The sequence below is a fragment of the Lynx canadensis genome, chromosome B3, assembly GCF_007474595.2.
Source record: "Lynx canadensis isolate LIC74 chromosome B3, mLynCan4.pri.v2, whole genome shotgun sequence".
NCBI classification, from domain to species: domain Eukaryota; kingdom Metazoa; phylum Chordata; class Mammalia; order Carnivora; family Felidae; genus Lynx; species Lynx canadensis.
Genome location: NC_044308.2, coordinates 118461980 through 118476388, shown reverse-complemented (window position 1 = coordinate 118476388; position 14409 = coordinate 118461980). Strand labels below are relative to the sequence as shown.

The 14409-nt window shown below is 38.0% G+C and overlaps 1 protein-coding gene across 13 annotated transcripts in view; it reads left to right on the top strand.

Moving 5' to 3' along the window:
• Positions 1-14409, top strand: part of NUMB (NUMB endocytic adaptor protein) — a 196245-nt gene that overhangs the window by 77658 nt on the left and 104178 nt on the right. For 9 of the 13 annotated variants that reach the window (XM_032593405.1, XM_032593407.1, XM_030319503.2 and 6 more), the window contains one exon: positions 10457-10544. The exons of the other annotated variants lie outside the window; for them this stretch is intronic. The gene's annotated coding sequence lies outside the window, so the exon portion shown is untranslated. The remainder of the gene's footprint in view (positions 1-10456; positions 10545-14409) is intronic. 13 annotated transcript variants of the gene reach the window in all.

Genomic DNA, 14409 nt, shown 5'->3' with positions numbered 1-14409 from the left:
TTCCTTTGACCCAGAATGCTCTCTCTCACCTGTGTACTTGGGTTTTCCCTCTTACTACTCAATATCTTCATATCTGTCTGCTCAAATATAACCTAGTGAGATTTTCCACTCCCAGAAACCCCACCCCTGTCACTGTTGCTGCTGGAGTGCAGAAGAGTGGGGTGCCCAGTGTAGAGAGAAAGTGTGGAGAGGAGTTAAGATGATGGAGAAATAGGGTGATCCGGATTTCCTTCCCCCTCAAACACAGCTGTATTGAGGTCAGATCACTTGGAACACCCAGGAAATTAATCTGCAGAGTGGCAGAAGGATCTCCACAGGTAGAGGAGACAGCTCGGCAGGATCTCAACTAACAAATCAAAGCACACCTGATGGAAGGTCCAGACACTCTACCATGACAGGCAAGGAGGAGCTTTGCAGAGGACTGAACAGTGGGATAGAGCAGCCAAATGTGCAACAACAGAATGCAGGCAACACACTCCAAAAACACTTCCTGAAGTGCCAGGCCCTGGACAGTGTATGATCCCTTTTTAATATAGTAGTACTCACAGGTGTAGGACACATTACAAGCTATTAAAACACATAAAGGACAGAAACCTAGCCAAAATCATGAAACAGAAGAATTCTCCTCAAAAGAAAATCCAGGAAGAAATGACAGAGAATTGCTCAAAACAGATATAAACAACATATCTGACTAAGAATTTAGAATAACATAAGACTAATAGCTGGGCTTGAAAACATAGAAGACAGCAGAGAATCTTGCTGCAGAGATCAAAGACCTACGAAGTATGGTGAATTAAGAAATGCTACAGGGGTGCCTGGGTGGCCCAGTCTGTAAGTGTCCAACTTCGGCTCAGGTCATGATCTCACTGTTGGTGAGTTCGAGACCCACGTCGGGCTCTGTGCTGACAGCTCAGAGCCTGGAGCCTGCTTTGGATATTGTGTCTCCCTCTCTGTCTGCTCCTCCCCCACTCACACTCTGTCTCTCAAAAATAAATAAACATTAAAAAAAAATTTTTTTAATGCTACAAATAAGATGCAAAATAAACTAGATACAAGGACAGCAAGGATGGAGGATGCAGAGGAGAGAATAGGTGAAATAGAAGATAAAATTATGGAAAATGATGAAGCTGAAAAACAGAGGGAATGAAAATTACTGAATCATGAGGGGATAATTAGAGAGCTGGTGATTCCATGAAACAAAAATAATACCCATATATAGGAGTTCCAGAAGAAGAGGGAGAGAAAGGGGAACAAGGTTTATTTGAACAGATTATAGCTGAGAACTCCCCTAATCTGAGGAAGGAAACAGACATCCAAGTCCACGAGGCACAGAGAACTCCCTTCAAAATCAAAAAACAGGTCAACACCATGACATATCATAGTGAAACTGGCAAAATACAAAGATAAAGAGAGCTGAAAGCAGCTAGCGACAAACGGGCCTTAACCAACAAGGGTAGACACATAAGGGTAGTAGCAAACTGTCCACTGAAACTTGGCAGGCCAGAAGGGAGTGGCAGGAAATATTCACTGTGTTGAATAAGAAAAATATGCAGCCAAGAATCCTTTATCCAGCAAGGCTGTCATTCAGAATAGAAAGAGAGATCAAGGCTTTCCCAGACAAACAAAAACTAAAGGAGTTCATGCCCACTAAACCAGTCCTGCAGGAGATCCTAAAGGGTATTCTGATAGTGGAAAGCAGCAATGACTACAAAGGACCAGAGACATCACCACAAACATGAGACCTACAGCTAACACAATGGCACTAAATCCATACCTTTCAGTAATCACTCTGAATATAAATGGACTAAATGCCCCAATCAAAAGACATAGGGTATCAGAATGGATAAAAAACCAAGATCTATCTATGTGCTGTCTACAAGAGACTCATTTCAGACCTAAGGACACCTGCAGATTGAAAGTGAGGGGATAGAAAACCATCTATCATGCTATTGGACGGCCAAAGAAAGCTGGAGTAGCCATACTTCTATCAGACAAACTAGATTTTAAAACAAAGACCGTAACAAGAGATGAAGGGCATTATATCATTATTACAGGGTCTATTCATCAAGAAGAGCTAACAGTTGTAAATGTTTATGCCCCCAATATGAAAGTACCCAAATATATAAATCAGTTAATCACAAACATAAACACCTGTATAGATAATAATACTGTAATTATAGGGAACTTTAATACTCCACTTATAGCAATGGACAGATCATCTAGGTAGAAAATCAGTAAGGAAACTATGGCTCTGAATGACACATTGGACTAGATGGACTTAACAGATATATTTAGAACTTTTCATCTTAAAGCAGCAGAATATACATTCTTCTCGAGTGCACATAGAGCATTCTCTGAAATAGATCACATACTGGGTCACAAAATAGCCCTCAATAAGTATAATAAGATAATATTATCTTATAAGTATAATAAGATAATAAGTATATAATAATACCATGCATATTTTGAGATCACAATGCTATGAAACTTGAAATCAATCACAAGAAAAACCCTGGAAAGTCCCCAAATGCATGGAGGTTAAGGAATATCCTCCTAAAGAAATGAATGGGACAACCAAGAAATTAAAGAACAACTAAAAAAAATGTATGGAAGCAAATGAAAATGAAAACAAGATAGTCTAAATCCTTTGGGATGCAGCAAAGGCAGTCCTAAGGTGAAAATACACTGCAATTCAGGGCTAGCTCAAGAAGCAAGAAAGGTCCCATATACAACCTAACCTTACCCCTAAAGTAGCTAGAAAGGCAGCAGCAGAAAAAGCCCAAAGCTAGCAGAAGAGGAGAAATAATAAAGATTAGAGCAGAAATAAACAATATAAAATCCAAAAAAACAGTCGAACAGAGCAATGAATCTAAGAGCTGGTTTTTTGAAAGAATAAACAAAATTGATAAACCCCTGGCCATATGTCTCAAAAAGAAAAGAGAGAGGACCCAAATGGTACCAAATAGGACCGGAGTAAAATCATGAATGAAAGAGGAGAGATCACAACCAACACCACAGAAAAACAGATCATTAGAGAGTACTATGAAAAATTATATGTCAACAAACTGGACAATCTGGAAGAGATGGACCAATTCCTAGACACTCACACACTACCAAAACTCAAACAGGAAGAAATAGAACAGACCCATAACCAGCAAAGAAATTGAATCAGTTATCAAAAATCTTCTAACAAATAATAGTCCTGGACCAAATGGCTTCCCAGAGGAATTCTACCAGACATTTATAGCAGAGCAGAGTTAATACCTATTCTTCCCAAACTGTTCCAAAAAACAGAAACGGAAGGAAAGCTTGAAGCCAACCTTACCTTGATTCCCAAACCAGACAAAGACTCTACTAAAAAGGAGAATTAGAGGCCAGTATCTCTGATGAACCTGGATGCAGAAATTCGTGACAAGGTACTAGCAAATCGAATTCAACAGTATATAAAAAGAATTACTCACCGTGATCAAGTGGGATTCATTCCTGGACTGCAGGGCTGGTTCAATATTTGCAAATCAGCCAACGTGATACGTCACATTAATAGAAGAAAGGATAAGAACCATATGATCCTGTCAATAGATGGAGAAAAAGCATTTGACAAAATACAGCATCCTTCCTTAATAAAAAAAACCCTTAAGAAAGGATAGAAGGAACATACTTTAACATCATAAAAACCATATATGAAAGGCCTACATCTAGTATCATCCTCAATGGGGAAAAACTGAGAGCTTTCCCCCTCAGATCAGGAACATGACAGGGATGTCCACTCTCACCACTGTTGTTTAACATAGTGTTAGAAGTCCTCGCATTAGCAGTCAGACAACAGAACAAAATAAAAGGCATACACATTGGCAAAGAAGTCAAACTTTCACTTTTTGCAAATGACATGATACTCTACATGGAAAATCCAAAGACTCCACCAAAAAACTGCCAGAGCTGATACAGGAATTCAGCAAAGTCTCAGGATATAAAACCAATGTACAGAAATCGGTCACATTTCTATATACCAATAATGGAGCAACAGAAAGAGAGATCACGGAATCGATCCCATTTACAATTGCATCAAAAAAAACGTAAAATGCCTAGGAATAAACCTAACCGAAGAGGTAGAAGATCTCTGAAAAGTATAGAAAGCTTATCAAAGAAATTGAAGAAGACACAAAGAAATGGAAAAAAACATTCCATGCTCATGGATTGGGAGAACAGACATTGTTAAAATGTCAATACTACCCAGAGCAATCCTCACATTCAATTCAGTCCCAATCAAAATAACACCAGCATTCTTCACAGAGCTAGAACAAACAATCCTAAAATTTGAATGGAACCACCAAAGACCCCGAATAACCAAAGTAATGTTGGGGGAAAAAAAACAAAGCTGGAGGCATCACAATCCTGGACTTTAGCCTGTATTAGAAAGTTGTAATCGTCAAGACAGTGTGGTATTGACACAAAAACAGATACATAGATCAATGGAACCCACAAATGGACCCACAAGTATATGGCCAACCAATCTTCCACAAAGCAAGAAAGAGTATCCAATGGAGAAAAGACACTCTCTTTAGCAAATGGTGTTAGAAGAACTGGTCAGCAACATGTAGAAGAATGAAACTGGACCACTTTCTTACACCACACACAAAAATAAATTCAAAATGAATAAAAGACCTAAATGTGAGACAGGAAACCATCAAATTCCTACATGAGAAAACAGGCAGCAACCCCTTTGACCTTGGCCACAGCAGGTTCTTACTTGACATGTCTCTCTCCGAAGGCAAGGAAAATAAAAGCAAAAATGAACTTTTGGGACCTGATCACAATAAAAAGCTTCTGCACAGCAAAGGAAACAACAAAACTAAAAGGCAGCCTAAAGAATGGGAGAAGATATTTGCAATGGCATATCGGATAAAGGGTTAGTATCAAAAATCTGTAAAGAATTTACCAAACTCAATACTCAAAAGACAAATAATCCAGTGAAGAAATGAGCAGAAGACATGAATAGACTTTTCCTTTTTTAATTTTTTTAGTATGTGTTCATTTTTTAAATATATATATTTTTACATTTATTTATTATTGAGAGTCAGAGACAGAGCATGAGCAGGGGAGGGCCAGAGAGGGGGAGATACAGAATCTTAAGCGGGCTCCAGGCTCTGAGCTGTCAGCATAGAGCCCACTGAGGGGCTCGAATTCACAAACCAGGAGATCATGACCTGAGCCGAAGTCAGATGCTTAAACAACTGAGCCACCCAGGTGCCCCTTATTCAGTTTTTTTTTTTTTTGAGAGAGACCGAGTACAAGTGGGGGAGGGGCAGAGAGAGAGGGAGACCCAGAATCTGAAGCATGCTCCAGGTGCTGAGCTGTCAGCACAGAACCCGATGTGGGATTTGAACCCATGAACTGTGAGATCATGACTTGAACCGAAGTCAGACACTTAACTGACTGAGCTACCCAGGTGCCCATAGACACTTTTCCAAAGAAGACATCCAGGTGGCAAACAGACACATGAAAATATGCTCAAAATCACTCACCATTCGGTAAATACATATCAAAACCACAGTGAGATACCGCCTCACACTGGTCAGAGTGGCTAAAATTAACAACTCAGGCAACAACACATGTTGGTGAGGAAGTGGATAAAGGGGAACCCTCTTGTACTGTTGGTGGGAATGCAAACTGATTCAGCCACTCTGGAAAACAGTGTGGAGGTTCCTCAAAAAATTAAAAATAGAATTACCCTACAACCCAGCTATTACACTACTAGCAATTTATTCAAAGGATACAGGAGTGTTGATTTGAAGGGGCACATGCACCCCAATGTTTATAGCAGTGCTATCAATAATAGCTAAATTATGGAAAGAGCCCAAATGTCCATGAAGTGATGAATGGATCAAGAAGATGTGGTATATATACACACAATGGAATACTACTTGGCAATGAAAAAGAACGATATCTTGCCATTTCCAACAATGTGGATGGAACTAGAGTGTATTATGCCAAGCAAATAACTCAGTCAGAGAAAGACATATCACATGATTTCACTCACATGTGGAATTTGAGAAACTTAACAGATGATCATAGGGGAAGGGTAGGAAATAGCTTACACACAGTAAGATCTGATTAAATGATACCTGTTATTATTATGCAGTTTTGTACTTAGATTCAGACTGAGTTTAAGATGTGAGTGATAGACTTAGCACAACTGAGAAAGATTAGCAGCACCTGGGTGGCTTAGTCAGTTAAGTGTCCGACTTCAGCTCAGGTAATGATCTCACAGTTTGTGAGTTTGAGCCCCATGTTGGGCTCTGTGCTGACAGCTCACAGCCTGGATCCTGCTTTGGATTCTTTGTCTCTGTCTCTCTCTCCCCTTCTCCTGTTCATGTTCTTTCTCTTTCTCTCTCTCTCTCAAAAATAAATAAACATTAAAAAAAGAAAAAAGAAAAAATGACTATTTCAGAACAATTTAAATAGTACTTTCACGCAAGAATAATTTACAAGTACCAAAACTATTAGGTGAAAGTTTGATAAGGAACGTGATATTTACATAGCCTCAAGATAGTTCCTTACAAAATATTAACTTATTACAAAGAGAAAGTTAGTAACTTTACAGTAGAGAAACTTGGCAGGAGACTCTTTTACCAAATGATCAAAGTTAGTATCACTGATAATAGAACCCACTAGCCTCTTGGAGTTTTTGATATGTGCGTGAAGGACCCAACATTACTTTGTGACATTCCTGTAAAAAATGCATAGCCTGAGTTTAAACATGAGAGACCATCAGACAAACATAATTGAGGGACATTCTGCAAGATAACTAGTCTATATTCTTTTAAAATATTAGTTTTAAAAGACACAGACTAAGGAACTGTTCAGATGGTAAGTTTCTATAGAGACATTACCACTAAATGTAATGCAAGGTCCTGAATTGGATTTCGGACTGGGGAAATCAGTAGCTTTAAAGGACATTTTTAAGGCAGTTGGAAACATTTGAACATGGAGTGTAATTATGTAACAGAAATGTTAACATTGATACAATACTGCTGTGATTTGCTACACTGTGGTTATCTAAGTGCATATCTGTCTTCCTGGGAAAATACATAGAAACATTGAGTGCTGCTCATATGTGGATCCTGAGAAACCTAACAGAAGACCATGGGGGAGGGAAAAGGGGAAAAAAATAGTTACAGAGAAGGAGGGAGGCAAACCATAAGAGACTCTTAAATACTGAGAACAGAGGGTTGATGGGGGGGGTAGGGGAGAGGGGAAAGTGGGTGATAGGCCTTGAGGAGGGCACCTGTTGGGATGAGCACTGGGTGTTGTATGGAAACCAATTTGACAATAAATTACATTTAATAATAAAAAAAGAAACATTGAGTGCTAAAATGGTACAGTGTCTGCGCTCACTCACATGGTTCAGGAAAAAAAAATGTGAAAGAATGACAAAGCAAATGAGGGAAATGTAAATAATCAGTGGTATTTGCAAGCTATATAAAATAAAAAGCTACCTAAAAATTCCTAAGTCACAATTTTTCATATTTGTGAGTTGTGATTGAACAACTTGATTTTATTGGTTATTAATAGAGTCACAAAAAGGACAAAAATTATTCTCATCACTTAGAGAAAGTAAAGTAGTGAACGAAATGCTTATCAAGTTGAAAAATTACAAATTGTTAAGATACAGAGCAGAAGGACTTGAATTTTTGTTTGGAGTTCTGTAATGGCCAAGTTACCTCAAGCACCTTATTTTCCTATATTCATTTCCTTTGATATGTTTACAATAGGTTTTTAAAGGATTTCCTAAGGATTTCCTATTTAACTAATAAGTTTTCTTTAAAAAGGGTGCTTTGTGAAAACAGATTGCCATATTCCAGACAAAAACCTTTATAAATTTATTAAGAAAATTTGAAGGCTATTTTTGGAATTATTTTTTGTTTAGTTTTTTAAAGTTTTAATTTAAATTCCAGTTAACATACAGTGTAATATTAGTTTCAGATGTACAATTTAGTGGTACAATTCCATACAAAATGCAGTGCTCATCACAACAAGTGCACTCCTCCTCAATCCCCATCACCTATTTCACCTATCCCCCACTCCCCAACCTCCCTTCTGTTAACCATCAGTTGGTTTTCTATAGTTAAGAGTCTTTTTCTTGGTTTATGTCTCTGTCTCTCTTCCCCTTTGCTCATTTGTTTTGATTCTTAAATTCCACATATGAGTGAAATCATATGGCGCTTGTCTTTCTCTGATTTCACTCAGCATAATACTCTCTAGCTCCATCCATGTTGTTGCAAATGGCAAGATTTCATTTTTTATGGCTAATATTCCACTGTATATATTTACCACATCTTCTTTGTTCATCAATTGATGGACACTTGGGCTGCTTCCATATCTTGGCTATTAAAAATAATGCTGCTATAAACATAGGGGCACATGTATCCCTTTAAATTAGTGTTCTTGTATTCTTTGGGTAAGTACCTACTAGTGCAATTGCTGGATCATAGGGTACTTCTACTTTAAAATTTTTGAGGAACCTGCCTACTGTTTTCCAGTGACTACAGCAGTTTGCATTCCCACCAGCAGTGCATGAGTGTTCCTTTTTCTCTATATCCTTGCCAACATCTGTCCTTGTGTTGTTGGTTTTAGTCATTGACAAAGATGATGTGATTTGTCATTGTAGTTTTGATTTGCATTTCCCTGATGATTATTGATGATGAGCATCTTTTCATGTGTCTGTTGATGTTTTTGCAATTATTTGTTAAAAGGGAATATATTAGGGAATGGGCGTTCTGTATTAAATCTTTGAGCTAGGGGCGCCTGAGTGGCTCAGTCATTGAAGTGTCCAAGTTCAGTTCAGGTCATTGCTCACAGTTCCTGAGTTTGAGCCCCACCCACATCAGGCTCTCTGCTGTCAACACAGAGCTTGCTTCAGATCCTCTGTCCCAGTCTCTCTCTGCCCCTCCTCCACCCATTCTCTTTTTCTCTCTCAAAATAAATGCATAAACATTAAAAAAAAATAAATCTTTGAGCTACAATGAACAATCATTTTAATAATTATTTTTATGTAATAAGTTATTTTAATACTTAGTAGAATTCTTGCTATTAGACTGGTGACATTCATAAAAACTCACCTTGATAATATTGATGAGCTGTTTAACAAAATTATCCTATAGGGCTTTTGTAAAATATTATTCCTATCATTCCTTTATTTATTTATTTTAAAAAAATTTTTTTTTCAACATTTTTATTTATTTTTGGGACAGAGAGAGACAGAGCATGAACGGGGGAGGGGCAGGGAGAGAGGGAGACACAGACTCGGAAACAGGCTCCAGGCTCCGAGCCATCCGCCCAGAGCCTGACGCGGGGCTCGAACTCACGGACCGCGAGATCGTGACCTGGCTGAAGTCGGACGCTTAACCGACTGCGCCACCCAGGCGCCCCTATTATTCCTATCATTCCTTTAAAAACAGGTTTTTATATTGTATTACTAAAACTTCCCCCTTCAAAGAAACAACTAACTTTATCACAAATAGATAATGTCACAGATGATTTATTAGTAAATGCAGATATTAATAGAAATGTGTTTATTTATTGTAAAATTATTTTATTGAGATTCTAAAGGCAGCAATAGTGACAATTAAACTTGTTTGACCCATAAAATACTAGTTATAAATGAAATAATCATTCCTTAGTAGTAATATACTAGTAGTAATATACTAATACCCTGCCTCTTTCTTTGTCTTTTTCTTACAAAAATTTCTTCCTACCATAGCTAGGAATCACTCCTTGTCGATACAGCTATTCACATTTTGGGCCCCTTGAATACTATCAGTCTTTTTTTTTTTTTAATGTTTATATTTGAGAGAGAGAGAGAGAGACAGAGCATGAGTGGGAGAGGGACAGGGAGAGATGGAGACAAAATCTAAAGCAGGCTCAGACTCTGAGCTGTCAGCACAGGAGCACAGCCTGGTGCAGGGCTCCAGCTCACAAGCTGTGAGATCATGACCTAAGCTGAAGTCGGACGCCCAATGGACTGAGCCACCCAGGTGCCCCTGAATACTACCAGTCTTAGAAAGGATATGTACGGAATGGAATTTGTGCGAGTTGTCAGCAAACAACAGTGTCTGTTCTGTTCGTCTCTTTCTTTGTGTCTATATAGTATTTTATATTTCACAGATTCAGTCTTTTACCTCTCAGGCATTTGACTTGTAATTAGGGGAATTATTTGTTATGAATTAGAGGAGATTTTGTTTCTACACCAGTGTGTGGATTTTATAGTTTCTATGGTAACTTGGAGTGGTCATTTTACATCATTAGAATAAAGTCCTGTTCTCTGGGGTAAATTGAGAATCTCCTCTTTGTATTTTGTGTACCTGTATTTTGTTTGGAGTTACCCTATCACTGTAACATAGCAGTAATTATGTTACAACAACAATTTTGTGAGATGTTTATTATTCTCATTTTACAGATGAGGAAACTGAGGCTTGGTGAAGTTACGAAACTTGTCCAAAGTCACACAGCTTACTGTAAAGGGCACAGCCAAGATTCAGAGCCAGGTCTGTCCAACTTCAAAACTCTTAATTGTAGCCATGAAACTTTGAAATAGCTGTTAAGTATCAACCTATGATAAGTTATATTGCTATTAATATTGCTTAACTGTTGTTTAACTGTTACTAATAATTTTTTTAATGGTGAGTTTTTCTGTCCATGATAATTTTATGTATCTTTTAAATATTGTGAAAAGAAGTGTAACATAGTAATTGAGGGTCTGGGCTCTCGAGACAGATTCCTGGTTATGAATCCCTAAGCTTTTCTACTTGTGTGACATTAGGAAAGTGACTTAACTTTTTCTGTACCTCAGTTTTTCTATCTGTAAAATGGTGATAGTAATATTATCCACCTGATAAAGTTGTAAAGATTAAATTATATAATATGTACCAAAGCACTTACAACAGTACCTGACACACAGTAAGCCATCAATAATCATCTCCTAGGAGTTAGTAAAACAAATGATCATTATTTCTATATTAGGAAACTGAATAAGGAAAGTTTAAGCACCAATATAAGGTATCATAAAATTCACATGAACTAAAATTAAATTTGAATAAGTTAGACCTAGGGAAAATCATACATTTAATCAATTTCACATCTGTGGTAGAACAAACTGGGCAACTGCTTATGAGCCTCACAAGTACAAGGATATTTTACGTATAAGGACCAAACATAGTTCCACTATAAATACCCTTTGAGCCCTATATGATCATTGTATTATGAACGTGTTTTATGTGTTTTCTCCTTATAAATGCAATTTATATTCAGAATAAATGTTTACATTTTTAGGTGGCTTTTAAGGAGATATTTTGGCAATATTTGTAGATAATTACAAATAACCAAAACCTTATGTGTTATGTAAAATGTTGGCAACATTTCATCATTTGCAGGAATAGTTACCAGAACTTAACATTGTATTGAACGTGCACAGTGATTGACCTTTGAACTGGTGGGGCCACAGCACATTCAGCTAGAACTCATCCACGTACTGATCATGTACTCTTTACTAATACTTGTTCATTGTAGCTGTAAGAATTCTTGGGGCACCTGGGTGGCTCAGTTGCTTGAGCGACCGACTTTGGCTCAGGTCATATCTCACGGTTTGTGAGTTCGAGCCCCGTGTCGGGCTCTGTGCTGACAGCTCAGAGCCTGGAGCCTGCTTCTGATTTTGTGTCTCCCTCTCTCTCTGCCCCTCCCCCACTCATGTTCTGTCTCTGTCTCAGAAATAAATAAATAAACATTAAAAAACATTAAAAAAAAAAAAGAATTCTGAAGTGCCACATCCACTCTTACTATAGCTTAAAGTAAAATATGTGATCAGTGACTAAGAAGTTTATACCAATTGCAAATATATGCATAAATGGGAGTATTTTGGGTCAAGTTCTGCAAATATTCCAAAGCTGTTATTTTAAAATGGGACTTGCCCAGGAGTGCTTGGGTGGCTCAGTCAGTTGAGTGTCTGACTTGATTTCAGCTCAGGTCATGATCCTGGGGTTGTGAGATCGAGCCCCATTGGACTCTGCACTGAGCGTGGAGCGTGCTTGGCATTCATTCTTTCTCTTTCCCACTCCCTCTTCCTCTCTTTCCCCCTTTTCTCCCCTTCTCTCTCTTCTTCCTCTCTCTCTCCCCATTTGCCCCCTCTCTGGCTTGCACTTTCTCTCAAATAAAAATTAAAAAAAATATGTATATGTATGTGTATATATTATATATATGTATATATGTTATGTACGTATGTTGTATATATATTACATAGGTATATATAAATTAAATAAATACATAAAATGGGACTTGCCTTGTATATGAGCCCAAGATGTCCCTGTAACTTTTTTTTTTTTAATGGTTTTTTATTTATTTTGAGAGTGAAAGAGTGAGCACAAGCAGGGGAGGGCAGAGAGAGAGGGGGACAGAAGATCTGAAGCCGGCTGTGTGTTGCCAGCAGAGAGCCTGATGTGGGGCTTGAACTCACAAACTGCGAGATCATGATCTGAGCCAAAGTCGGACACTTAACCAACTGAGCCACCCAAGTGCCCCAGATCTCTGTAACTTTTTTTTATTTTTTATTAAAAAAAATTTTTTTTTTCAATGTTTATTTATTTTTGGGACAGAGAGAGACAGAGCATGAACGGGGGAGGGGCAGAGAGAGAGGGAGACACAGAATCGGAAACAGGCTCCAGGCTCTGAGCCATCAGCCCAGAGCCCGACGCGGGGCTCGAACTCGCGGACCGCGAGATCGTGACCTGGCTGAAGTCGGATGCTTAACCGACTGCGCCACCCAGGCGCCCCTCTCTGTAACTTTTTAAAAAAGATCTTTGTAACTTTTAATCTACACGTGCATTAATTCTGTTATATGATACCGAATCTTCCTATCCTTGAACATGGTATGTCTTTCTAGTTCTTTAAATATTTAAAAATATCTCGGTAAAGTTTTTTATTTTTCTCTAAATGTCTCTCAAACCTTCTCTTTGAATTATTAGATGCCGTATTTCTTGTTACTATTATAAATAGTATACTTTTCCTCTTTTGTTTTTCCTTTCCATTTCTATTTGCTGATGTAAGCTTTTTTGGTAAACAGATCTATGTTCAGTCACCTTACTACATTACTTTATTAAAATAATGTGAATGCAAATTGTGTCTTCCTTTGCAATGCTTACATCTTTTCTCCTTTTTTTGTCTTACTATACTAGTTAGGACTTAACAGTATAATATTCAATACAAGTGTTAATGTGGGCATTCTTATGTTGCACTTTAAAAAAAAAATTTTTTTTTAATGTTTATTTATTTTTGATAGAGCGTGAGCAGGGGAGATGTAGAGAGAGGGAGACACAGAATGCAAAGCAGACTCCAGATTCTAAACTGTCAGCACAGAGCCCAACACAGGGCTCGAACTCACAGACTATGAGATCATGACCTGAGCCGAAGTTGAATACCTAACTGACTGAGCCACCCAGGCGCCCCATGTTGCACTTAATTTTTAAAAGCAAGTGCTTCATGGAATGCCTCGGTGGCTCAGTTGGTTAAGCATCCGATTTCGACTCAGGTTATGATCTCATGGTTTGTGAGTTCGAACCCTGTGTCGGGCTCTGTGTTGATAGCTCGGAGCCTGGAGCCTGGAGCTTTGGATTCTGTGTCTCCCTCTCTCTCTGCCCCTCCCCTTCTTGCATACTGTCTCTGTCTCTGTCTCTCTCTCTCAAAAATAAATAAACATTAAAAAAAAAAAAAGTGAGTGCTTCTTATGTTTTATGATTAAGAATAGTGCTTGCTGTAGATTTTTTTTCTTTTAAGTTTCTCTGTTTAAGTAAACGGTACACCCAACATGGAGTTCTAACCTGTGACCCAGAGTTCAAGACCACATGTTCTTCCAACTCAGCCCCAGATGCCCCACTGTTTGTTGTAGGTTTTTCATAGATATGCTATAGGTTAAAGACATTTCTGTTGCTAGTTGGCTAAGATGTTTTTTTGTTTGTGAAGAATGAGTATTAAGTTTTATCAGACACTTTTTCTGTACTTGTGAGATCATATGTTGTCCTTCCTTATTCTGTTCAGGGTGGTGAATGACATTTATATATTTTCTAATGTTGAATTACCCTTGCATTGCTGGAATGAACCAAACTTAATCATGATAGTCTTTTTTTTTTTTTTTTATACATACAAGTGGATTTAGTTTATTAGTATTTCATTTAGGATTTTTATATCTATGTTCATGGGTAATGTTGGCCCATAATTTCATTTCTTACATTATCTTTGTTTGATTTTGGTGTTCAGATCATACCAGCCTTGGGGTGCTTACCTGGCCCAGTCGGTAGAGCATGTGATTCTTGATCTCAGGGTTGTGAGTTCAGGCCCCATATGGGGCATAAATCTCAGTTTAAA